Here is a 26,050-nt window from a genome sequence, read left to right as displayed (position 1 = left end):
AAGATGGGCCATGCTGGGCCGCCCCTTGAGCCACGCCGCAGGCCGCAGGCAGGCAAGTCTGGGGACCCCCGTTCCCAGAACGCCGATAGTAGCCCCCGGGCCCAAGGCGCGCCCGGACTTGGCTGAGCAGAGAGGCGAAGGGGCAAGTGCGAAGCACCAAGGGCCCTAACAGCCTGCGGCCTCGGGCGCCGCGTGGTGGTTGGTTGGACGTGGGAGGCTCCGCAACCGCGTGAATCGACAAAAGAGCGGCGTCTGCCTAGGCTTTGCTTCCCTTGCTTCCTCCGGTCATTGCCCAGATCCCCTTTCTTGCGCCCTTCCTGATAGAGGCGAGGTGTCCCGTCTTTCGATGAGATGGTGGATTTCGCTTTGGTGGAAGTCGACTTTGACGATCCGACTACGAACGTGCGAGGACGTCGCGCCTTAGCAATCGCTAAACCAACTCCGAGAGGTTATTGACCACGCCGGAGCACGATCAACCTGACCACAAGGGTCTGTTTCCTGCAAGCAAACGAAGAACAAGCAAGAAACTAAGATTGCAATCTGGATATTGCGAATATAATATGAAAGCTTTATTGATCAAGGTGGGGTTCTGTGACGCCTTTGTCTGGTCGTTGAACACAAACGAAGTACGTGAAGTTGCAGCTATGGCGAACTTTTAATCTAAACAAAACCCAAAGTCTAAACGATGCCCTAAGGGCTGTATATATGGAGGAAGAGGGGGGGATTTCGTGGCCCTTGGTGGAGGGGTCCGAAATCAACCCTATCTCTTGTTTCCCCACACATACGGACTCTAAAAATAGCCTATACTTATGTATTTCGAAATTACATGGGCCTGGCCCAATAATAAGGTGACGCAGCACCTAAAATAGCCTTGGGACGAAATTTATGAAGTGGCATCTTGTATATTTCGTCCAAGGCTTCATGCACCCATTATGGTGGCTTCAAAGTCCTGAAATCATCACTTGGAACTCCGTTCTTGTTCCCCTTGCGCATGCCATCATCTCCATGCTTGTTCTTGCTCCAATGTTCATCCTTCTCCAAGCTAGGCCCTTCATTTGTAAGCAAAACAAATGTATCCAATTTAGGCAGCATCATATTCTCATGAACATTAGAATCATTACCAAGAAACGAAAGTACCTGGTAATTTAGTTGGCGTGCACGGGCTCTAGTAATTGGTCCAGTATGTATAGCAGCAGGGGCTGTGGGTGTAACAATTGTATTGATGTCCTCATCACTTCCTCTCTGCCCCCAAAATCTTCAGATCTACTTCGACCGCGCACCCTAGCAAGTCATTGCGCCTTGCCAGACCCCGACCAAAGCTTGGTATTCGCCCGCCTTGGACTCGCCGAACGTGTCGGAGGCGAGCCTTTCCCGGATGCGCTGGATGGTGGCGGCGCAAGGCATCAACGGGGCGAAGGTGTTCAAGGCCGGCTCCGCCCCTCCTGAGGCCCAAGGGAGCACCTTCTACCCGCTCTTCGTAAGCGTCATTGCTTCTGGTCTGGTACCTCCTTTTTCTGAGTTCTTCTTCTCTGTCCTCCGCCATTACGACCTGCAAGCTCTGCACCTCCACCCCAACTCTGTCCTCCTTCTGGTGATCTTCGCATACTATTGCGAGGCTCATGTCGGGGTGCAGCCTTCGGTGGCCTTGCTGCGCCACTACTTCTCCCTCTAGCTCTCTCGCGGTCCTCTCTCTGCGTGCACGAGCTTCGTCACGTATGGCGGCTCCAACGCCATCTCGAAGCCCGGGAAGAGGATTGAGGGCTTCAGGAGTAAGTGGGTCATGGTGGATGCTGGGCGCATCCACCCTCGGCTGATTCTGCCCATGGAGCAGCCCACGAGCTCCGATGATTGGTCTCGCGTGGAACTCGTGGACCCCCGCGCGAGGCCGGTGTTGGAGAAGATGGACGCAGATCTGAGGCCGGGGAACATGGTGACGGCGAAGCTGACTGGCGCGTCGCTCCTGAGGGAGTTCCTGGAGCATCAGGTGGCCCCACTTCGCAAATATTCGCTCCCGCTGTGGAGGCCCCGCCTGAGCCCTGAAGTTTTGCCCGACGAAGATCTGGCCGCGGTCCTCCAATCTTTGGTCGGAGGGGACGTGGCGAGGCTGGAGGGCGCCCCTGTACCCCTATTTCTTCGAGATGATTGGGAGAAGGTGGTTGACTCCATGCCCGTCTTTAATGGGGACGGGCCCGTGCCCGCGGTGGCTCCCGAGGACCCGGCGGCCCAGGCGACAGTGAACGTCTCCTCCGGCGACTCCAGCGAAGAGGAGGAAGAAGAGGAGCGGTAAGGGGGGCCTGACTCCGAGGCTATCGACGGGGAGTCAAGAGCGCCTCTCCCCCGGTGCAGGTCCCGCGCTCTCCGCCTTTCGCCGAGTGACGACGAGGACGATGACAAGCGGGGCAGCGGGAGCTTTCCCCCGATCTCGAAGAAGGCCAGGTCTGGGCTGATCCCCCTCGGGTCTGCCCCGGCTCCGAGGCGATCCGCTGACGTGCCTCCTGCTTCCGAACCTCTCGAGGCTGATCCCAGCAGCCGGCTCTCGGGCTTCAAGTACGGCCGAAGGTTGCTCGAGCTCACGAGCGGCGAAGAGTAATTGCTCGATTCTTGTCTTGTTCCTTGCTTTGTCGTTGAGGCATGATGTCTGTATCTCTTGGCTAAGTAGGCGCCTGCGGTGAAGAAACTGAAGGGGGCTCCTGAGGCTCCTTCTGGGGCAGCACCTCTGCCCGCGAAGGGAGGTGGCTGCAAGGCACGGGCCTCTCCTGCCCGGTCGTCTTCGCGAGGCCTGGTGGAGCTGGCTGGGGCGAGCTCAGCCCCCATGGCCCAAGCGACTCCTGAGGTATCCCTGCCTGATGCCATCACCACAGCTGTTGGGGCGCAGCAAGTCCTGCCTCACGGTCATGTAGTTACGCTGCCGTCCTCTCCTCCTACTCCACCAACTGCTGTCTCTCCGACCCCTTCCACCGTCTTGGATCGCGCTGATACCGAACTGGACCGGCTGCAGCAAGATCTTCTGGGCGCCACCCTCGCTTGGTGGCCCGGCGCTTGGAGCTGTCTTCTGGCTGGATTCGCTCTGACGCTTCGATTCGAGCAGCACTGGTTCAGGCCTCGATGGCTTGCAATGAGGAAAAGCTGGTCGTCCTTGAGGCGAAGGCTGCTCGCGACGCCGCCTTGGGGGAGGCGGCTGATGCCCAAGGCCGTTGCAAGGCGCTGGAGAGCGAACTGCGGGGCCTGTGTGACCAGCTTGCCGAGGAGGCCCGCATCCGTCAGGAGAAGGAAGAAGACCTGAAGGCTCGCGAGGCGGCCATCAAGGACCGAGACGCCAAGCTTAACAAGCGCCGTGACCACCTGGGCGTACTGGAGCAGGAGTTGTAGGCATGGAAGGTCGAGCTGGACGGCAAGGCGCGGGTCCTTGCCGAGGACCGCGAGGCCTTCACGGAGACGGAGGTGAAGGTTCGCAGCTTGCTGAAGTCGCTCTACGATAGCGGCCTGGAAAGCCCGCTGGCCGGCGCCGAGGACGGCCCCGCCAAGCTGCTCCCTGTCATGGTCCGTGCCCTTGAAGATGTCACCCTTGGCCTTGGCCCTACGACTGAGGCCAAGGCGCGCGTCTTGTCTTCTGCAGCGCTGACACGGGTCCTCGCCCACGTCTACCTTCGCGACCCCAACGTCGACCTCGACAGCCCGCTGGAGCCAGCGAGCGGCGAGCTTGCCGCTGCCGCTGCTGAGGCCATGAAGGGTCGCGCGGAGGCTCTGCTGTCGAAATTCCGGTCCTTCAGCACCCAACCGAAGCGAGGCGCTGCCGGTCCTGCAGCTCCACGAGGCGAACCCGCTCCGAGCAGCTCCGCTGCCAACAAATGACTCCGTCGTGGCTCATGTCCTACTTTCAGCTTCTGCAACATGCATTATGCCTCGGGGAGGTGTTTAAACTTGTGTTTGGTGTCGTGATAACAATTATGTACTGTAATATTTGCTTTTGAATTCCTTGAAATTTGCGCTCTTCCTACTTGCTTATGTTCTACGCCGGCAGAGCCCGGCCCCGCGCATACCTCAGCCGCTGTTAGCCCCGACCGGAAACCAGGACGGGACCAAGGAGTGAGGGGCTACGTGACAAGTTAGGCTCCTGAGTCGTGATGCTCAGGAGTCCCCTTGGCGCACGAACAACAAGTAGGGAGGTGAGATGTGTGGGTGAATCTGCCATTCTACGTCTGTAGAGCCCGGCCCCGTGCATACCTCAACCACCGTTAGCCTTTCGGAACTAAGGAGTGAGGGGCTACGTGACCAGTTAGGCTCCTGAGTCACGATGCTCAGGATTCCCCCTTGACGGTCAACCGGCCTTCGTACCTTGGCTCTGCTCGGGGAGAGAAGCGCGACGAACCAGGCTCGAGGGGCCTGGCTGGGTGGCGTACGCCTGGGCGTGACCCAGGCGCAGCCCCCGTGCCCAGCCCCCTCGCGTGGCGCTCCCGAGGGGAGGCGTTGCGATGAGGCCAGGCAGTGAGCTCGGGGCTCCCTGAGGTTGATGCGGCCGGGGGCCACCCTCAGTTGTCTATCACTAGCGCGGAGCATAGCATTTCCTTATGTGTACGGGCATAGCCGCTCCTCGGCAGTGTCGTCAGCCAGCGCGGAGCATGGTGCTTCCACTGGTGCGTGGGAGGGGGCTCCCCTTCGGGAGGAGCCCCCGGGGCGTGTACAACCCCGCCCTGACATGTGGCCGACATGGTAGGGCATGAGGAGGTGTATCTGGGCACCCGTGAGCCAGCGCGGGACTCACGGGGCCCTACCTCAAGGCGGGTTGCGCCTAGCACTGAGCCTTAACTTGTGATGTGTTCCTGCAAATTTGGCCAGATGCCGATGCTCTACGTCCTCGGGTACCGGCCCTCGAGCGAGTCTCAGCCGTCGCTGGTTTGCCAGGGTTCGATGCCGTGGACAAAGCCAGAGGGTGAGGGCTGGAGAGCCAGTAGGAGCCCTGAGTCGTGATGCTCAGGTACCCCCCCTTTAACGCGCAAGCTTGGTTAGATGTCGACGCTCTATGTCCTCGGGTCCCGGCCCTCGAGCGAGTCTCAGCTGATGAGGACATGACTATCTTGGATATGATCAAAAATATTGCATATATGCATATTTGTCAGGTGATTTCTAGTGCAAACTATTCAATAATCTATTTATGTTATGCAGAACAAAAATACTTCACACACTTTTGTGTTTTGTCTAATTGCAGGTGTATGGGACATTTGTACAATCCACATATGAAGATAAGGAAGAAAGAGATGTTTATTTGCTGTCCAAAAAGTTCTCTCACGTCACTTTTGGCTCAAGAGAAGATAGAGTCCAAGTCTCTCACGTTCTGGATTCAGATTCGGACTGCACAGACATACCTGACTCAAAACGCACACAAGTTTTTCATACAGACTCCGAATTGGGTGATTCTTTTTTTGTTGGAAACTAGATTTCGTGCACTTTCCAACCCAATTGGAATCACCTTCAAATTCGTCCGGAGCGTTGAGTTGTGGACGAAACAATCTGATGCTGCAGCAGAATCCGAGTCAAACTACAAGTCCAAAGGTGTTACATCACCTCCACTTGGGCCCATGAGCCTTGTACGACCTAGGGTTAGTTTTAGGCTGCCTTGGGACGTCCTCCCACCTCCTTGGCCGCCACCCCTTGCTCCTATATAAGTAGATCCATCTAGTAGCTTTTTCCTTGGGATTTGTTTAGTTAAAAGTTAGCCATTGCAACTTCGTGTACTTCGTTTGTGTCCAACGACCAGACCAAGACCGCTTCCGGATCCCCACCATTATCAATACTTCATATATATTTGCAATATTCAGATTGCTTTATCATATTCTTGCTCGTTCTTCGATTGCTTGCAGGAATAGACCTTCGTGGTCAGGCTGACCGTGCTTCCAGCATCGTCGGTAACCTCAGGAGATTGGTTTAGCGATTGCTAAGGCGCAACGTCGTGCACGTTTGTAGTCGGATCGTCAAAGTCGTCTCCACCAAATCGATAGTTATCATCTCATCGAAAGATCGGGACCCTCGCCTCTATCAAGTGGTATCAGTTTTCAGGTTGCTCGGTGAGAATTTCCAGTTTCCCTAGATTAGATTTATTTTCTTACCTATTGTCCAAGAAAAAGCCACACAAAAAAAGTTAGATCTGTTCATCCTTTATCCAAGCCAGTCTGAGCCTTTGCAATTTTCTATTCATTGCTTGCATAGTTGAATTATCGGTTGCATCGTCGTGTCAGTTGCTGGTCTTAGCGTCTAGTTCCTTTAGAGTTTCGAGTTCTGTTCACATTAGTCACGCCGCCGCTGCATCATTATTCCTTCCGCTGTCCATCATCCCATCTATTAATTTCCACCACGTGCTACGCACTGTTCATTGTCATAATCATAGTTGAGGTCATTCACATCTTCGCCTGATCCAATCTGCATCTTATCTAGTTTGTCTTGGAAAGAAAAAAAAAGATAGAAAAAAAGAGAAAAAAAGGAAAGAAAAAAAAAGAAAAAAAAAGAGAGAAGAAAAAAATTTGGATCTATCTAGAATCAATCTCGTACCTGAATTCGGATTGGAATCTGTTTTGCGCACTGTTCAGTAAAACAGGTGTATCTTCCTCATACGAAGTCCGTTTTGGCTCCGTGAGTACTCAAATTGAAGATAGCGACGAGCCGCATCTAAATAGTTGCAGAAGCTAGTTCAATATTTAACACCTCAAAATCGGCTTCTAAATAGGCCTTTTTGCCCTCCGAAGTTCGTGAACACAGCTTGTTCCAATTTTTCAGGCCAGTTTTAGAATTCTTTGACTCCTCATATCAACTCGGAATTGAGTGATTCTTTTTGCATTGGAAAGCTTGAGTTAGTAGCATTCTTTGAAAGAATTTATCAGAAAATTGTCTCAAACTTTTCAAGAGGAAAGTTGGAGAGAGAGTTGTTGTATATCCTGCTTGGCAGTTGTTTTTCATCATTATCTTCACTGCCGTTGTGATCTTCACTTATATCTTGCTGTCAAGAGCTACTTAGTATCCTTCATTGATGCTAGTTGTGCTAAGCCGTGACCTCATTAGTGTTCTAGGCTCGCGTCTCTAGTCCGGTCTAGCCTAGGACCAGCACAGTACCGTCGTTGAGCATTTATTCAACATTGCATCTTTGAATTGATTATTGCTAATCTTTTGCTACCATATATAGCCAACCCAGCTCCACATATTTCTACACAGTGTATACGTACGCTCCCCTGGCAATCGTTTTACTCAATATTCGGAGTTACTTGACACCGCTGGTTGCCGATCACCGCCTGCTGCATGGTAAGAACTTGTAAGACATTGATATTTGCTTTGCTGTGAGCGTTTTACCACCACATCCTAGTAGTTATAGGAACATTATTTTTGGGTTTGGTTTCTTGTTCTACTAATCATGACAGGATCCAGAGTCAATTCATGGGCTTTGTCGATCGCGGGAGACGTGCCACCACCTTTGCAAATACCACAACCGTCACGAGAGGTGCACAAACATCCAAATGCACATGATCAGGTTAATGTATCTATACCACCATTTAATGGCCGTTTTAAACCTGCTTTATATATTGAATGGGAGTTTGACATAAAAAATATATTTGCTTCCCATAATTTCAATGAACATAAAAAGGTTAAGGTTGCGGTTGGTTCTTTCATTGGTTATGCTTTGGTTTGGTGGAGTGAATATTGTCGGTTACACCCTGATTATATACCTACTACTTGGGATGATTTGAAACTTGCCATGCGACATACTTTCGTCCCTGCTTATTATACTCGTGACATGATTAAGAAGTTGCAACACTTAAAACAAGGTAGTGAAACTGTAACAAAATATTATGATGATTTACAAACTACCTTGTTGCATTCCTCTTTAGAAGAAAGTGAAGATGATTTTATGGATAGATTTTGGGGAGGATTAAACCGTGATATTCAAGAGATACTAATTCATGAAGAGTGTTATCCTATGGACCATTTGTTTCATCTTGCTTGCAAAGCTGAACATGAAATAAAACGACGTGTTAGCCACGAGGAGAACAAGCGCACGGTGCACATTCCAAGAGTTGATATGATTGTTCCTTCAACTACTAGGCATACTATGACAACCACATCCGTTGTTGTCAGGACTACATCACCTCCACCATGTGACACATCGCCCCCGAGAGTGGCTACATCATCTGAGTTGATCATAAGAGGTAATGACAAAGGTACTGATCTTCCATCTCTACATGAGAATGATGAATGCCTTGTCAATTTGAATGCACCATCTGATGAGCTACCCACTACTTTGATCACACCACCTATTTTGGAGGACTACATTGATAATTTGACTTTGCCATGTGATCAAACAACTGAAATACCAACAATTTTGAGTGCACCCATTGTATTAACTATTGATGCAAAAGAACCAATGTTTAATCATTTTGATATGACCTCTAATCTTGGTGATGATTCTGTGTTGAATGACTTATTGCATGTTTGCTTATTTAAGCATGTTGTAGCATGTAAATTTGATGCAAGTAAGGTTTATTCACCAATGTTGGGATGGTTTAATGATGAACATTGTCAATCTTTTGAAATGAATAAGAGCTTCACTTATATGTGCAAACTGAGTTGCAATATTTTCATGCCGTCTACTTCTTGTGCTAATTTTTTGGCTTTAGATTTTATGAACTATGCAAGGTACTCATCTATTCATGTGTCATATATGCAAAAATCAAGGAAAGTAAAAATGGATGACATATACATATACAACATGTACACCTTGTCTCTTTTGTTAGCCACATTTCAGATTAAGCAACGCCGAGGACGGCTTTATTTTCAAGAAGGGGAGGATGATGAGGACATGACTATCTTGGATATGATCAAAAATATTGCATATATGCATATTTGTCAGGTGATTTCTAGTGCAAACTATTCAATAATCTATTTATGTTATGCAGAACAAAAATACTTCACACACTTTTGTGTTTTGTCTAATTGCAGGTGTATGGGACATTTGTACAATCCACATATGAAGATAAGGAAGAAAGAGATGTTTATTTGCTGTCCAAAAAGTTCTCTCACGTCACTTTTGGCTCAAGAGAAGATAGAGTCCAAGTCTCTCACGTTCTGGATTCAGATTCGGACTGCACAGACATACCTGACTCAAAACGCACACAAGTTTTTCATACGGACTCCGAATTGGGTGATTCTTTTTTTGTTGGAAACTAGATTTCGTGCACTTTCCAACCCAATTGGAATCAACTTCAAATTCGTCCGGAGCGTTGAGTTGTGGACGAAACAATCTGATGCTGCAGCAGAATCCGAGTCAAACTACAAGTCCAAAGGTGTTACATCACCTCCACTTGGGCCCATGAGCCTTGTACGACCTAGGGTTAGTTTTAGGCTGCCTTGGGACGTCCTCCCACCTCCTTGGCCGCCACCCCTTGCTCCTATATAAGTAGATCCATCTAGTAGCTTTTTCCTTGGGATTTGTTTAGTTAAAAGTTAGCCATTGCAACTTCGTGTACTTCGTTTGTGTCCAACGACCAGACCAAGACCGCTTCCGGATCCCCACCATTATCAATACTTCATATATATTTGCAATATTCAGATTGCTTTATCATATTCTTGCTCGTTCTTCGATTGCTTGCAGGAATAGACCTTCGTGGTCAGGCTGACCGTGCTTCCAGCATCATCGGTAACCTCAGGAGATTGGTTTAGCGATTGCTAAGGCGCAACGTCGTGCACGTTTGTAGTCGGATCGTCAAAGTCGTCTCCACCAAATCGATAGTTATCATTTCATCGAAAGATCGGGACCCTCGCCTCTATCATCAGCCGTCACTGGTTTGCCAGGGCGCGATGCCGTGGACAAAGCCAGAGGGTGAGGGCTAGAGAGACAGTAGGAGCCCTGAGTCGCGATGCTCAGGTACCCCCCCTTTAATGCGCAAGCTCGGTTCGATGTCGACGCTCTACGTCCTCGGGTCCCGGCCCTCGAGCGAGTCTCAGCCGTTGCTGGTTTGCCAGGGAGCGATGCCGTGGACAAAGCCAGAGGGTGAGGGCTGGAGAGCCTGTAGGAGCCCTGAGTCACGATGCTCAGGTACCCCCCTTTAACGCGCAAGCTCGGTTCGATGTCGATGCTCTACGTCCTCGGATCCCGGCCCTCGAGCGAGTCTCAGCCGTGCTGGTTTGCCAGGGCGCGATGCCGTGGACAAAGCCAAAGGGTGTGGGCTGGAGAGCAAGTAGGAGCCCTGAGTCGCGATGCTCAGGTACCCCCCCTTTAACGTGCAAGCGGCCGACACGAAGGAAGAAGGGGTGCCACAGACAGGCACCAAATAACAAGCATGATGGGTCGAATGCATAGCCAGAAAATAAACGCAAGAGGGATACATGCCGCTGGGTCCGAGGGGCGCCCGAGCGACATGGGGATGATGCAGCCCGAGGGGCGCCCCAACAAGGTAAGCTAAAAACATGAACAAAAGGGATACACGCCGCAGGGACGGACCCACACAGCCTAGGAATGATGCAGCCCTGGTGGCGCTCCCATCCGAAAATGAAACTTGAAAGATGTCACCTGATAGTGTTGACGATGAAGGGGTGTTGAAGTAGCAGACGTAGTGGGCTGCGGGAGCCGATCTTCACGAGCCCCCAGGCCCAGGAGCCTCGGGAGGCTCCGGAGGCGCCGGTGGCTCCTCGCGAACCATCTCCATCTCCGTCAGGACTGCAGAACGCCTGGCCTCCTGAGCCTCCAGGATGCTCCTCATGAGGCGCTGGCGCACCGTAGCCGCGTTCGGCAAAACGTAGCTGTGGGGTGGGCCTTCGCAGCGCCCCACGCGTGAGGGCCAGAAGCGCTCCTGTTAGCTTACCTGTTTCTTTCAAGCAAGTTCTAAATTCTATTATTGAAGAAGGTTTTATTAAGGGGGATGCTATAGATACCTATGAAAAAATGAAAACTATATTTGGGCACCCTATGAATGATAAGGTTGAATCTACCACTCCCTTATGCTTTTATCAAAATGAAATTATCAAAGAGATGAAGGCTAGCTTAGAAGCAAATTTCCGTAACGTGCTTAATCTTACTTCATCCATTAATGGCAATGTGCTTTCCCTAAATATAAGAATGAATGACATAGAAAGGAAATCCTCTCTTTCCTTTCCGAGTGCCAAAGATGGCACTACTTAGATCTATCCTCGTTTTTATGCCTAGCTAGGGGCGTTAAACGATAGCACTAGTTGGGAGGCAACCCAATTTTATTTGTGTTTTTTGTTTTTGCTTATGTTTAGTAATAAATTTTGCATCTACCTTCTATTTAGATGTGTTTTTATGTTTTAATTAGTGTTTGTGCCAAGTAGAACCTATAGGATAACCTATGTTGATAGTTAATTTGATTCTGCTGAAAAACAGAAACTTTGGACGCACAGAAATAATTTTAGTAATTCACAGAAACGTGCTTTTGCATTGATTCTTTTTTCTGTAGATCAATAGACAAATTGCCCAGGACTTCCTAGTTTGGTAGGATTTTAGGAGTCCCAAAAGTATTCGAGAGTTACAGATTGCTACGGACTGTTCTGTTTTTGACATATTCTGTTTTTCGTGTATTGTTTGCTTATTTTGATGCACCTATGGCTAGTATGTAAGGGTATGAACCATAGAGAACTTGAAATATAGTAGGTTTAACACCAATATAATAAATAATGAGTTCATTACAGTACCTTATGTGGTGGTTTTGCTTTCTTTCACTAACGGAGCTTATGAGATTTCCTGTTGAGTTTTGTGTTGTGAAGTTTTCAAGTTTTGGGTAAAGATTTGATGGACTATGGAATAAGGAGTGGCAAGAGCCTAAGCTTGGCGATGCCCATGGCACCCAATGATATTCAAGAATAGCCAAAAGCCTAAGCTTGGGGATGCCCTCGGAAGGCATCCCCTCTTTCGTCTTTGTTCATTGGTAACTTTACTTGGAGCTATATTTTTATTCGCCACATGATATGTGTTTTGCTTGGAGCATCTTGTATGATATTAGTATTTGCTTTTTAGTTTACCACAATCATCCTTTCTTTACACACCTTTTGGGAGAAACCCACTTGTTTGGAATTTATTAGAATACTCTATGTGCTTCACTTATATCTTTTGAGCTAGATAGTTTTTGCTCTAGTGCTTCACTTATATCTTTTAGAGCATGACGATGGCTTAATTTTGAAGAAATTGTTAATCTCTCATGCTTCAATTATATCATTTTGAGAGTCTCTTAGAACAGCATGGTATTTGCTATGGCTATAAAATTGGTCCTAGAATGACGAGCACCCAAGTTGGGTATAATAAAAACTATCATAGGAAGTGAATTGGATGCTATGATCAATTTGATGCTTGATAATTGTTTTGATATATGGAGGTAGTGATATTAGAGTCATGCTAGTTGGGTGATTATGAATTTAAAGAATGCTTGTGTTGAAGTTAGCAAGTCCCATAGCATGCACGTATGGTGAAAGTTGTGTAACAAATTTGAAACATGAGGTGTTCTTAGATTGTGCATCCTTATGAGTGGCGGTCGGGGACAAGCGATGGTCTTCTCCTACCAATCTATCACCCTAGGAGCATGCACGTAGTGCTTGGTTTTTGATGACTTGTAGATTTTTGCAATAAGTATATGAGTTCCTTTTTGACAAGATTTGAGTCCATGGATTATATGCACTCTCACCTTTCCATCATTGCTAGCCTCGTCGGTACCGTGCATTGCCCTTTCTCACCTTGAGAGTTGGTGCAAACTTCGCTGGTGCATCCAAACCCCGTGACATGATATGCTCTATCACACATAAACCTCCTTATATCTTCCTCAAAACAGCCACCATACCTACCTATTATGGCATTTCCATAGCCATTCGAGATATATTGCCATGCAACTTTCCACCGTTCCGTTTATCATCATGACACACATCATCATTGTCATATTGCCTTGCATGATCATGTAGTTGACATCGTGTTTGTGGCAAAGCCACCATGCATAATTTTTCATACATGTCACTCTTGATTCATTGCCCATCCCGGTACACCGCCAGAGGCATTCATATAGAGTCATATCTTGTTCTAGTTTTGGGTTGTAATTCATGAGTTTGTAAATAAATAGAAGTGTGATGATCATTATTATTAGAGCATTGTCCCCAAATAAAAAAAAGGCCAAATAAAAAAAAGGAAAGGCCAAATAAAAAAAGGCCCAAAAAAAAGAAAATAAAAAGGGGGCCATGTTACTATCTTTTTTTCCACACTTGTGCTTCAAAGTAGCACCATATTCTTCATATAGAAAGTCTCATATGCTATCACTTTCATATACTAGTGGGAATTTTTCATTATAGAACTTGGCTTGTATATTTCTACGATGGGCTTCCTCAAAATTCCCTAGGTCTTCATGAGAAAGCAAGTTGGATGCACACCCACTAGTTTCTTTTGTTGAGCTTTCATACATTTATAGCTCTAGTGCATCTGTTGCATGGCAATCCCTACTCCTCATGTTGACATCAATTGATGGGCATCTCCGTAGCCCGTTGATTATCCTCGTCAATGTGAGACTTTCTCCTTTTTTATCTTCTCCACACAATCCCCATCATCATATTCTATTCCACCCATAGTGATATATCCATGGCTCACGCTCATGTATTGCGTGAAAATTGAAAAAGTTTGAGATTATTCAAGTACGAAACAATTGCTTGGCTTGTCATCGGGGGTGTACAAGATGGGAGCATTTTTTTGTGACGAAAATGAAGCATGACCTAACTATATTATGTTGTCGGGATAATCTTTCTTTAGCCATGTTATTTTGAGAAGACATGATTGCTTTGATTAGTATGCTTGAAGTATTACTATTTCTCATGTCAATATGAACTTTTATTTTGAATCATTTGGATCTGAACATTCGTGCCACAATAAAGAAAATTACATTGAGAATTATGATAGGTAGCATTCCACATCAAAAATTCTATTTTTATCATTTACCTACTCGAGGACGAGCAGGAATTAAGCTTGGGGATGCTTGATACGTCTCCAACGTATCTATAATTTTTGATTGTTCAATGCTATTATATTACCCGTTTTGGATGTTTATGGGCTTTACTTTACACATTTATATCATTCTTGGGACTAACTTACTAACCGGAGGCTCAGCCCGTATTGTTGTTTTTTTGCCTATTTTAGTGTTTCAAGTAAAAGGAATATCAAACAGAGTCCAAACGTGATCCAGAGGACTTGGAGTGGAAGTCAAGAAACAACCGAGGCGGCCACCAGGGTGGAGGCCCCCCCCTACTGGGTGCGCCCCCCTATCTCGTGGGCCCCTCGGGAGTCCACCGACCTACTTCTCCCTCCTATATATACCCATGTACCCCGAAAACATCAGAAGTGACCATGAAAAACTATTTCCACCGCCGTAAGCTTTTGTATTCGTGACCCACGAGATCCCATCTTGGAGCCTTCGCCGGCGCTCCGCCAGAGGGGGAATCGACCATGGAGGGCCTCTACATCATCTCCAAGGCCTCTCCGATGAGTTGTGAGTAGTTTACCATAGACCTTCGGGTCCATAGTTATTAGCTAGATGGCTTCTTCTCTCTCTTTGAATCTCAATACCATGTTCTCCTTGATCTTCTTGGAGATCTATTCGATGTAACTCTTTTTGCGGTGTGTTTGTCGAGATCCGATGAATTTTGGGTTTATGATCAAGTTTATCTATGAGAAATATTTGAATCTCCTCTGAATTCTTTTATGTGTGATTAAGTTATCTTTGCAAGTCTCTTCGAATTATCAGTTTGGTTTGGCCTACTAGATTGATCTTTCTTGCAGTGGGAGAAGTCCTTAGCTTTGGGTTCAATCTTGCGGTGTCCTTTCCCAGTGAAAGCAGGGGCAGCAAGGCACGTATTGTATTGTTGCCATCGAGGATAAAAAGATGGGGTTTATATCATATTGCATGAGTTTATCCCTCTACATCATGTCATCTTTCTTAATGCGTTAATCTGTTCTTTATGAACTTAATACTCTAGATGCATGCTAGATAGCGGTCGATGTGTGGAGTAATAGTAGTAGATGCAGGCAAGAGTCGGTCTAATTGTCACGAACGTGATGCCTATATACATGATCATGCCGAGATAATCTCATAATACGCTTTTTTCTATCAATTGCTCGACAGTAATTTGTTCACCCACCGTAATACTTGTGCTATCTTGAGAGAAGCCACTAGTGAAACCTATGGCCCTCGGGTCTATCTTTTATCATATAAGCTTTCACTCTACTTTTATTTGCATCTTTAGTTTTCCTATCTATATTATAAAATACCAAAAATATATTTATCTTATCATATTATCTCTATCAGATCTCACTTTCGCAAGTGGCCGTGAAGGGATTGACAACCCCTTTATTGCGTTGATTGCGAGTTCTTGTTTGTTTGTGTAGGTGCGTGGGACTTTTGAGGAGCCTCCTACTGGATTGATACCTTGGTTCTCAAAAACTGAGGGAAATACTTACGCTAGTATTGCTGCATCACCCTTTCCTCTTCAAGGAAAACCAACGCAAGCTCAAGACATAGCAATTCCTCCCGCGGATGTGCTGGTAAAAAGCATATCTTGCAACTACGAAAACTTAGCAGATTGGCTCGGCGTTTTGCTCTGAGCCCGCGATGTTCAGTTATGGGCGGTGGTACCTCGTTGGCCTTGAAAAGCACCTTCCATACTTCTTTGTGCATCGTGTTGAAGAGCTCTCGCAGCATCTGGTGTTCGGCCGGGTCGAACTCCCACAGATTACAAATCCGTCTCTGACACGAAAGAATCTGGCGGAGGAGCATAACTTGGACCACGTCGATGAGCTTGATTTTCTTGCTTATCATATTTTAGACGCATGTCTGGAGTCCAGTCAGTTCTTCCGTTGAGCCCCAGGCTACGCTTCTCTTGCCAGGAGGTGAGCCGCATGGGGACGCCGGATCAGAATTTGGGGGTCGTTGCCCTGTTGGCGTCGCGCGGCTCGGTGATGTAGAACCACCCCGATTGCCACCCCTTCATAGTCTCCACAAAGGAGCCTTCGAGCCAGGAGACATGGGGCATCTTGCCCACCATGGTGCCTCTGCACTCCGCTTGTTGGCCGCTCACCACCTTTGGCTTCACATTGAAGGTCTTCAGCCATAGGCCGAAGTGGGGTGGGATGCGGAGGAAGGCCTCGCACACGACGATAAACGCCGAGATGTTGACAATGAAGTTGGGGGCAAAATCATGTAAGTCCGGCCCGTAGTAGAACATTAGTCCGCGGACGAACAGGTGGAGGGGGAATCCCAGCCCGTGGATGAAGTGGGAGAGGAATACTACCCTTTCCCGGGGTTTCGGTGTAGGGATGATATGCCCTTCGGCCGGAAGCCGATGCGCGATGTCTTTGGACAAGTATCGGGCCTCCCGAAGCTTCTTGATGTCCTCCTTCTTGACGGAGGAAGCCATCCACTTGCCTCCCGCTCCAGACATGTTCGGAATGTTTTTGCGGAGAAGGTGAAAGCTTGGGCGTTGGATCTCGAGAATGGATGAACAGAGGAGGAAGAAGGCGTGGGTGAAAAAAGGGGGATCCTTATCTCTTTATAAAGGCGGCACTCATGTGCCTCCCCACTTGCCCTAGAAACTCGCTTATTCCCCAAGCGCCATGCTAATGGCGCGGTTCGGTTACCCACGCCCGTATTGATGAGAATCCCGTGATAAGGGGACACGATCTCTGCTTCGACAAGACATGCCAATAAAACCGCCTCGCAAGATGTGCAGTAGTAGGTTGAGAAAACGGTTCGAATAATGACCGGGCCATGGTGTGATGTCACGCTATGGAAAAGTTGTCAGCAGATTAGACTCGTGGAATATTGTGCTCCCTAAGGTGGTATGTGGAATTTATTTTGCAGAGCCGGACACAATTCTTGAAGATCTACTTTGGAGTATTCTGAGAAGGAACCCGCCTTGCAATGCCGAAGACAATCTGCACGCTGGACTCATTTTCATTGAAGCCTGGTTCAGGGCCTACTGAGGGAGTCCTGGATTAGGGGGTCCTCGGATAGCTGGACTATATGCTTATGCCGGACTGTTGGACTATGTAGATACAAGATTGAAGACTTTGCCCCGTGTCCAGGTGGGACTCTCCTTTGCGTGGAAGGCAAGCTTGGAAATTTGGATATGTAGATTCCCTTCTCTGTAACCGACTCTGTGTAACCCTAGCCCCCTCTGGTGTCTATATAAACTAGAGGGTTTAGTCCGTAGAACAACAATCATAATCATAGGCTAGCTTCTAGGGTTTAGCCTCTATGATCTCGTGGTAGATCAACTCTTGTAATACTCATATCATCAAGATCAATCAAGCAGGAAGTAGGGTATTACCTCCATAGAGAGGGCCCGAACCTGGGTAAACATCGTGTCCCCCGCCTCCTGTTACCATCAGCCTTAAACGCACAGTTCGGGACCCCCTACCTGAGATCCGCCGGTTTTGACACCGACACCTCTCCCTCGGCACTTTCGACACCGCCCAAAAGGCCACCCAGGTGTACAACACGGCGACGTGGCGCCTCTGGTGGCCTCTTAGAACATTGAACTTCCCCAACATGCCGACGCAGGAGCGGGCGCAGGAGCTCGCGTCTCCCCCGCAGCTTATCACCGATGAGGATCGTCGTGACAACTGGAGGTGGGAGAACCGTCTCGGCATCGCCGAGTTGGACGAGGAAACCATGAAGCTGTGGCGCCAATGATTCCCATAGGACATCATCAACGAGTGTGAGTTCTACGTGCAAAGGTGGGCGGATAGGGAGAAGAGGAGGGCGGAGCGAGCCACCTATCACCTGGGCAAGTGCACGCTGAAGGCGGCCGCTCAATTCAACATCAAGCTAGGAGCAACGTCGCCCTAGGACTCCAACGACGATCGGTATCTTAGCGCCTACGTCGAGACGTCGAAGGAGGACATCTCCAAGTCGGACGATGAGGAGTAGTTGAACTATCTATTTTTCTATCTATCTATGATATATCTATGTTGAGAACTACTCCAGTATCTATGCTGAATATCTATGTATCTTTCTATGCCAGTATCGACTCAGAGTCGAATGTGTATCGAGTCAGAGTAGAAAGGAGAAAATATATATCCCGTCTGCCGGAGGCGCGCGCGCGCGCAATTTTTTGCAGTGGCCGCTGGAGCCAACACTCCGCGGCTCGCAAAAATTGGCTATTCCGGCGCTGTAAATGATTTTTTAACGCACCACACATTGCACTTCTATTGGAGATGCTCCAACATGGTAGATGAGTGCTTTAATGTTGCCCACAAGATGCGTGAGTATTACTATATTTTTCTTGCCATGTTGAGATTTTAAAACCATGAGTGCAAACATGCAGAGGAGCAATGAATACCAAACACGGGATATTGGGGACATCTTCAAGAAACATAGCAAGTTAAAGAGGAGTTACACAGAACCTGTAAAACGAGCTTTGGTAAGTAACATCCTTTGAATAGCTTTCATTTAGCCTCGTGTTCTTCAATGTATATATGTTGTAGTTTCTGTTTCTATTAGCCTCGTGTTCTTTGATGTGTAATAAGAAGAGTCTTAATCGTCCTAATGCTTTCATTTTTAGCTTGATGTAGGAAGTGGGTGATCTCACCTTGGAGCCTGTTTTCATATTTCTCCTTTTGAATTCACTTCTCCAAGTCCTGTTCATCTGTCTTCTACTAAATGGATCTGGGTTGCTCTGAGTATTGATCGAAAAAAGAAGTAACTTCATGTCAGGACACAGTTCTTGCGAGGAGGGAAGTATGTTCAACCTCGAGATCATGTTTCCAAAATGAGGCTGGATTACACACAAGGTGCCCATTCCCCAATGATGTTGGATTAGACACAAGGTGCAAATTCCCAGATGATGTTGGATTACACACAAGCCAGGTGGAGTCGTCAACTATTCGTGTCCTCGTGGCTCTAGTAAAGGCTGGAAGAAAGTATGCAGCAGCCCCATAAAATGTAGTTGTGTTCCTGAAGAAGTGAAAAGAGCAATCAGATGCAATCTTCACCCAAGCCAAAGAAGAGATGGAAGAAGCCAGAAAGAACCTAGCAGAGGAAGAGCAGGCTAGGCGTCTCCTGCTATCTAAAATGTTGTCAATACAAATTTTCCTTTAATTTAGCTAGGTTGAAATGTTTATCCAGTCAGCATGCCCGTTGTGCTGTCCGTGCATCTACTGATGTGGCACAAAATAAATAAAAAATCAGGTCACGTAATAACAATAATTACTTTCCAAACAATAACAGACGAAATATTGGACATGCTATAGTTCACGCGCAAGCCCAATATTCCAAGTTCAACTTCCACATCAAACTCATGTTCACAAATATGTGCACATTCATAGATAATGTCCACAACCATGATTCACTTCAAACCAAAAAAAATGTGAGGAGAGTTATAAATAAAGAAGAATCTCTTGTTCCTACTACCAGTGCAAGCACAACAGGTCAAGACCATACATAATTAATTATATTTTGGACATTTTTTGACTAAACACAAATAACTTCTGGAGGCATGTATAATATTTCTAATGCCGACTGAGGCTATGGTCCACGATGTTTTGAGCCAAACCGGGCAACACACCGGGTGTCTGCCGACGACACAGTGGTCGTAGCATTCATGGGTTCCGAGCGGCGGCGGCTCCCGTGGTCTACTATTCCTCGGTGTTGGCAGTGGCCACACACGTGTTAGCCACCTCCGCCAGCATGCCGTGGTTCCGCCAACGTTTGCGTCGAATGGCGCGGCCAACCACGATGCACTGGACACCATGGTCCCCGTGTGCCGACGTGCAGCAACTGGAAACTCTTCTGCGAGCAGGCTTGGAGCGTCGAGTTGATGCACCAAGGGCTAGCTTGGAGCGTCGATTTACTCCTCCTCTTGCCCGCCTGGAGCCTCATCCATGGTACTGACGGCCTGGGGCGGGGACTGAGGTGGGGCAGCGAGTTGCCTGGCGCATCGGGGTACCCAACAAACTTTTATGCCGGAGAACTCATCTTCCTACTCACGTATGCTATGGAGAATGTGGAGAAAATGGTGCAAGGATGATATGGGGAGAGGTAGTGTGGTGTGGTTCTTGCCAGGCGTCTGGCCTCGTTTAAATAGTAGGCGTACGAGAAGAGCCAATCGGTGTTGTGTTCTAAAATGCCTGCCGGCTCGCGGAAGGACGTGTTACCGGCACACACGCGGATTCAATGGAGGCAGGTGGGGCAGTCTGAAGCCGGTTGCATGTGGCGAGGATGCATGTTCAGCCTGGCCTCCAGCGAGTGGGGCCCTCTTGGCCGACGCACCAGTTCAATGTCGGTGCTATGAGAGGTTGTGTCCGTGTGAGAACAATCAGTCCCTCGAGTCCTTTTTGTTTGGATATAACAAAATCTCATTTTCCATTCACATTTTACAAGTAAAATTCGTGGACAAACTTTGACCCAAAATACAATGGGGACTAGTAAACCAGGACAGAGGTAGTAGTTATGAATTCCATTTTCGCCGTAGAGCAATCATTCTAAAAACTACTCCCTTTGTCCCATAATATAAGAGTGTTTTTTACACTAGTGTAGTGTCAAATACGCTCTTATATTATGGGACGGAGGGAGTATTACTTATAATGCGCCATTGAAAATCGGAACTCTTACCCCGCTAAAAAATGATATTTTAAATGTGGCTACTTGATCAGTGGCGATTGGCGAGCCACCGCCTCCAGGTCATTCGCCCGTGGTCCCGACCATCAACTCCTAGAGATCAAATTATCACACGAGCTGACTATTCCTATAAAGGTGCGCTCCACCACATACCCGGTACTCGGGCATGTAGCAATCGTGCACCTAGGGTTTTAGGGTTTATTTGTTTACAGTGCCTTTACGTAACTCTCATATGTGCGAGATAGTGTGAGACCGACTGCGTGCGTGCGCCTCTTCTCTTCATATATGTACTCCACTGTTTCTCTGGTGTCCAAAAAAATATACAATAGTAATAACTACCAATGTGCCAATGTGTTGCCACACGATCAAAGTAGATTAATACATATTCACCGATTTGATATAAAAGAGTCTAGTTTTGAAATGTGTATATCAGTAAAAATATGTTATGTTTCACTCAAAATATATTCCTTTGGCGGTTTTGATGAGATAAGGGAGGAATGTGGTTGGTTTAAAGATTCGAGAAGTGGTATATCTCTACTCTTATAAAAACAAAGTTGGCGATGATGGTGTGCCTGCCATCCTGCAATATAGGTCGTCCGATTTATATCTGACGGATAGGAATGAAACTATGGCAATTTTACAAAAATATACCCGCACCCCTCTCCACTTTTGCAAATAAGGCCTTCCCTCATTCATCCTTTTCTCCCACAAGATAAACTACTCATAAAAATGCATCTTGATGTTTCGTGCAACGCATGCGCATCTTGCTAGTTCCTAGAAAAAGCCCATGTGTGTGTGGTGTATGTGTGAGAGAGAGGGAGAGGGGAGGAGGATGGAGTGCGTGTGTGACAAAGACACAAAGAGCGTGTGTGCAAGAGGTATCACCATAAAATGAGGTGATAGTGTGTGCGTGCACGATCAAGAGGGCGTGTCTCAAGAAGGGACGAAAAATCTGCATAGATACAAGGAGCACGAGAGAGACATGTATGAGATAGAGGAAGAAAGAGTGTGCGGGTGTATAAACCTATCTGGAGGCTAGTTGATCAATGTTTGTGAGAGAAATACGAGTCAGGGTGCGAAAGCGAGAGTTATGTGTGTGTGAGAGAGACCCGGTAGTCGGGTAGGGGAGTGGAAGCAGGGGTTATGTGTGTGTGTGAGAGATAGAGAGAAAAGGAGAGGGAGAGTTTGTCTGATCTATAAACAAATAAATAAAGTCAGTTTTATAAGTGAGGTGAAGAGGGAAAGGAGACGACAACAAACGTTGTGTGTGCGGAAGAGAGTAATTTTTGTGGTAGGAGTCATATCTAGAGAGATATAGGGTGCGTGAGAGAACCCTAGAGAGAAAGACAAAGTGAAAGAGGAGCGAGAGTGTGTGTGTGTGGCGGTGAAAACGAAAGCTTAGGCACCTAGTGATACCAGAGAACGATAGAGATGTGAGAGATAATGAAAACCGAGTAATATATAATGATAGGGAGAGTGTGATACTTCTCCAGGGAGACGTCAAGACACCATGTTTGCGAAAATAGGAGAAACATGAAGTGAGCGTGTGGGTGAGCTAGAGAAAAGAGAGTAAGAGCTACGTGAAGGAGCATGAGAGAGAGATGGGCGTGAAAGGAGATTCAAATATTTAGTTGCATGTATAGAAAATGTCAACATAAAAGGGACTCAAATATTTGAATTCGAGATGATGATACATGTAATTCATACTCGAACCAAAATTGATCTATCAATCATGCATACTCATATGAATTCACGCACATCTATGTTATAATATGTAGATATTACTGATCCATACATTTTAGTAGAATATAATTTGGTTTAAAATTTTTGAATTCAACCTTATGATTTTGAGATCAAAAACAGTGCGCGCATGACGGGATGCAGCGAGCGTATTTTCACGATTTTTTCTAAACCGCACATCGGAATTAAGCAAACGATATGGCGTTGGAAATATATCGTCGAGCCGCATCTTTTATATATATATATATATATATATTATTTTATCTAATTCATTACGGTTTAAGAGCAGTTTTAAATTTAGTAAATCGCGGAATTCTGTTTTTTTTCAAATTTTTTGTAATTTTTGTACTGTTTTCGCTCTAGTTTTTGAACTGTTTGTCAAAACGAGGCGTGTGATACGCCATTGGAAAGCTACAGACGAGGTGCAACTTTCATATGTTGAGATATTTGTGTTATTCTTTACGGTTTTTAGTTAATTTTGAAAATTGTGCGGCTAACGACGAGAGGCAGCGGCCGTTTTTCGCGAAATTTTTGCGAACTGTTGGTCGAGATGATTCAAATTACACACCGTTGCAAAGATATCGATGAGACACAACTTTTTCATGTAGAACACTCTGTCTAATTCCTTACAGTTTAAGAGCAGTTTTGATTTTACCGAAAAGCGGACACTATTTTTTGCAAGACCAAAATCATCATGTGTACTGCATCGGACAGAAGAACGCACTGCTTCGGATTGAAAACTGCACTGCATCGGATGGCCAAAATAACTTCATGATTTCTTTTGTTGGATAGAAAACCGCACTACTTCGGATAGAAAAACGCATTGCATCCGACGGGCAAAGGAACTGCATGATTTCTTTTATCTTTTTTTAAACATTTTTAACAAACAAAAGTTCTAAAAGGTGTCTTTTTTAACATTTTTTACAAGCAAAAGTTGTAAAAAAGTGGACCACAGCAACGAGGGCGAGTGAATCACAACACTATCTAAAAGTGAGCTACAAATGCTATTGAAGTGAGCCGCATTTACTTTTTTGTGATTTACATTTTTTTGCATGAGTGAACCGCAGCAAGCAATACAAAGGTGAACCACAAACGCTATCGAAGTCAACCGCATTGCTTTTTTCTCGTAGTTTTTTTTCATGTAATGGATCTTTTTGGACGGCTGGGACAAGGCGAAGTGAACGGCCTTGGGGTTATTTTTTTGGTGTGACGTGAGTGAACCCATGGGTGCGAAAAGAATGGACTGCTACGAGGCCATGAGCTACATCTAAAAACAAGTAAACTTCTTCGGGACTTTTCCTTTTCTTATCATTTTTTGCCAAGTGAACCTCTTACTTTTCTACACCGAACCGCTTAGTATTTTTATACTGAACCGCTTTCACAATCTCACACAAAACTGCACACTGAACTCCATGATGAAGTGTGTATGACTTTTCTTTGACTTTTTCGTCAACTGGCGAACCACAAGGCACAAACCATCCTCGTTTTGCCAACTGGCACCACCGCTCTGCAGCTGACGCGCCACCGCACTGCACCTGATGCGCCACCGCACTTCCCCTTTTCTTTGGCGGATTTGCTGGATGGAGTACTACCGATGAGCCGTGGTGGTGTAGCCCCGTGCTTGGACTAACCACACGTAGAAGGAGCAGCAAACTACATGTGGCGCGCCTCCTAGATGCACAAAAAAGAAGGGGATGGAGGTCAGCAGGATGTGTCAGCGGATTTGTGAAATCCAAGCCAAACTGAACGGGTGTAGCAATAGAAGTGAATGGCACAGCAACGACGATGATTATGATGCAGTTCATCGAGCGGAAGGAGAGGGTCCACTGAGGGGAGATCTGCATATCCTATGGCCCACCCTTGCCGGCGACTACGTGGTGGTTTGCAGCGGCAAGACGGGTGGCTGCCGGCGTTGGTGGTGGAGCCCGTGGCTCCCCATCTGATAGAGGCAAAGGTGTCCCGTCTTTCGATGAGATGATGGATATCGCTTTGGTGGAAGTCGACTTTGACGATCCGACTACGAACGTGCGAGGACGTCGCGCCTTAGCAATCGCTAAACCAACTCCGAGAGGTTATTGACCATGCCGGAGCACGATCAACCTGACCACGAGGGTCTGTTTCCTACGAGCAAACGAAGAACAAGCAAGAAACTGAGATTGCAATCTGGATATTGTGAATATAAGATGAAAGCTTTATTGATCAAGGTGGGGTTCTGTGACGCCTTTGTCTGGTCGTTGAACACAAACGAAGTACGCGAAGTTGCAGCTATGGCGAACTTTAATCTAAACAAAACCCAAAGTCTAAACGATGCCCTAAGGGCTGTATATAAGTAGGAAGAGAGGGGGAATTTCGTGGCCCTTGGTGGAGGGGTCCGAAATCAACCCTATCTCTTGTTTCCCCACACATACGGACTCTAAAAATAGCCTATACTAATGTATTTCGAAATTACATGGGCCTGGCCCAATAAAAAGGTGACGTAGCACCTATAATAGCCTCTAGACGAAATTTATGAAGTGGCATCTTGTATATTTCGTCCAAGGCTTCATGCACTCACTATGGTGGCTTCAAAGACGTGAAATCATCACTCGTAACTCCGTTCCTGTTCCCCTTGCGCATGCCATCATCTCCATGCTTTCTCTTGCTCCAATGTTCATCCTTCTCCAAGCTAGGCCCTTCATTTGTAAGCAAAACAAATGTATCCAATTTAGGCAGCATCATATTCTCATGAACATTAGAATCATTACCAAGAAACGAAAGTACCTGGTAATTTAGTTGGCGTGCGCGAGCTCTAGTAATTGGTCCAGTATGTATAGCAGCAGGGGCTATGGGTGTAACAATGGTATTGATGTCCTCATCATCCTCCCCTTCTTGAAATGAAGTCATCCTCGACGGAAGTTCATCTTCCTCACCCAAATAAGGCTTCAAATCTGCAATGTTAAAAGTGGGACTAACCCCAAAATCTACAGGCAGCTCAAGTTTGTATGCATTATCATTTATTTTCTCTAACACCTTAAAGGGACCATCAGCACGTGGCATTAGCTTTGATGTGCGCAAATCAGGAAATCTATCTTTACGCAAATGTAACCAAACATGATCTCCAGGTGCAAACACATCATGTTTTCTACCCTTATCTCTAGCAAGTTTATATTTAGCATTCATACGCTCAATGTTTTCCTTAGTTAACTCATGCATTTTTAAAACCAATTCAGCACGTTTTTTAGCATCAAAATTAACCTTCTCCGAAGATGGAAGAGGCAACAAATCAATAGGTGCACGAGGTAGGAAACCATACACAACTTCAAAAGGGCACATCTTAGTAGTAGAATGCAATGAACGATTATAAGCAAATTCAATATGAGGCAAGCATTCCTCCCACATTTTCTTATTATTCTTCAAAACAGCCCTAAGCATAGTAGACAATGTTCTATTGACTACTTCAGTTTGTCCATCAGTTTGGGGGTGACAAGTAGTACTAAAAAGGAGTTTAGTCCCCAACTTAGCCCATAAACATCTCCAAAAGTGGCTAAGAAATTTAGTATCATGATCTGAAACAATAGTATTTGGCACACCATGCAAGCAAATAATTTCACGAAATAACAAATCAGCAACATTAACAACATCATCGCTTTTATGACATGGTATAAAGTGTGCCACTTTTGAGAATCTATCCACGACAA

This window comes from Triticum dicoccoides, chromosome 7B (genome assembly GCF_002162155.2).
Source record: "Triticum dicoccoides isolate Atlit2015 ecotype Zavitan chromosome 7B, WEW_v2.0, whole genome shotgun sequence".
In the NCBI taxonomy this organism is placed as follows: domain Eukaryota; kingdom Viridiplantae; phylum Streptophyta; class Magnoliopsida; order Poales; family Poaceae; genus Triticum; species Triticum dicoccoides.
This window is presented reverse-complemented; position numbering follows the sequence as displayed.